We start from the raw sequence: 2,239 nt of genomic DNA, 5'->3' as shown, positions 1-2,239 counted from the left end.
TCCACCTTATATGGGTCATTGTGGCATCATTTCTACTCTTCGTAATTTGGAAGAAGATTTTTATTACCCTTACATGAATCAATATGTTTTTGCCTTTGTTTTTGAATGTCTCGTTTGCCAAAGAATTAAAAGATATCACGGTAAACAATATGGTTTGTTAATTTCCTTACCTATTCTCAACTCACATTGGGAACAAATCTCAATGGATTTTATTATTGGTTTTTCAATGACTTCTTTGCAAAATAATATGTTGTGGACTATTATCGATACATTTAGTAAGCAAGCATATTTTATTCCATGTAAGAAAACTCTAATTGCTTCACAAGCTGCTAATCTTTTTCTTAAGTATATATTTATATATCATGGTCTGCCAAACATTATTGTATTTAATCATGATCTCCATTTTTGCAATAATGCTTGGATAACTCTATTCTCTAACCTTGGTAATAAAATTGATTTTAGTTCAGTCTTTCACCCTTAAATTAATGGTGAAACTAAAGCTACTAATAGCACAATTCTTGATTTAATTCATGCCTATACTATTTTTTCACCTGGCATATGGGATCACATTTACATATTTTATCATTTGCCTCAACAATACACCTCATTCTGCCACCAATAAAGCACATTTTGAAATTATCTATGGTCAAAAAATGCCAACACCAATGTTTCATTTAAGTCAGAAAGTGCCTTCTGCTAATGATTGGGCACATACTTGTTCCACTATTTTTGAACAAGTTAAACAATTGATTGTTAAGGCCCAACAATCCTATGTTCAACAAGCTAATAAGAAACACCAAGCGATTTATTTTAAAGAATGTGATATAGTTGGTTGTGAATTGAGAAATGTAGATTTCAAAATATTGAGAAGAATCCTAATGTTAAACTTGCACCTAGATTTTATGGACCCTTTAAAATTATTTATTGTCTCAATGCTAATGCTTTTCAATTAGAATTGCTTGCATATTGGAAAATTCACAATATCTTTCATATTAGTTTTCTCCATCCATTTAAAGGATCATTACCTACCCAGCTTGTGTATGATTCTTCACCGTTGCTTGAATATGATCATGAGCTTTTAATCCCTAAATCTATTATTGATATTGATTATATGACCTTTCGCACTGGTAATACTTAACCTCACTATCTTGTAAAATTTCAAAACCATCCTATTGAGGAAGCTCAATGAATGATTGCATGTGGTTTGGATTGTCCACATTTATTAACTCTACATCTAGCCAATAGCAATTGTGGACAATTGCTATCCCACCTTGGGGGTATGTTGCCAAGTGGCACCTACATGAGGGGATGAGCATCTTCAATGGTTCTTCCTTGTGTGCATATTGATAGGATGAGTGCCTTAAATGGTTCTTCATTAGTGTGAGGCACATTCCTAAGAGCAAATTACTTTTCGTCTTGGGCAAAAGGTTGGTGGGGATACTTATCCTCTTCTAGTGTGAGACTTGCAATAAGTGTGAATGTGGGTGAAGTCATATGTGGATAATACCACAATATTTATATATTAAGTGCTAATGTCTATGTCATTTGATTATTTAATGAAATTTCAATGATTATTTGATTTATTATGGCTAATCGTATTTATTCAATTAATTAGCTTTCTAATATGATTTTTTTGAAATTTTGGCAACTGATGTGTAGAGCAAGATGAATTCGATACGCATGTTAAGTGAAATTTATTCAATAGACTTTTTCATTGAATTATTTAAATAAATGTATTGTTGTTTATTCTAAGGCGTGCACACATCCTCTTTGTAAATATTTATTAATACTTGAGATTCAAGGAGATATATTGAAGATATTCTAGAAATATTTTATGGCTTTCAACAATTGTAAGTTGTGCAATTGATTGCAACCATGTATTGAGGAGATGCCCACTCCATGTGCAGGGAAAATTTGCACCCAATAGTGTGTCACTCAATTTTTCTTTACTCTTCTTTAAGTCTATTTTTGTAATATTCCGACTTTCCTAGAAATACGCATGAACCGCCTCTAAAAGGCGAGGCCAAAAGGATAAGTGGTGAGGATAATAAATTGAATTATGGCAATTTTTTTTTTGATTATCCCTCTCTCCTCCAGCCGACTGTCGTGTTGGAGGAGAAGGGAATAGCATGCATGAGCAAGCTCCTTGCTGGAGCTTGCTGAGGGAAGAGAGCATGCGAGATGCCACGCAGGGGAGGGAGGATCCCCCTCCCCTCACCTATTTAAGTCGATGATGGTG

The sequence above is a fragment of the Lygodium microphyllum genome, chromosome 16 (assembly GCF_053477565.2).
Source record: "Lygodium microphyllum isolate KBCC chromosome 16, Lygodium_microphyllum_v1.1.10, whole genome shotgun sequence".
Classification (NCBI taxonomy): Eukaryota; Viridiplantae; Streptophyta; class Polypodiopsida; order Schizaeales; family Lygodiaceae; genus Lygodium; species Lygodium microphyllum.
This window is presented reverse-complemented; position numbering follows the sequence as displayed.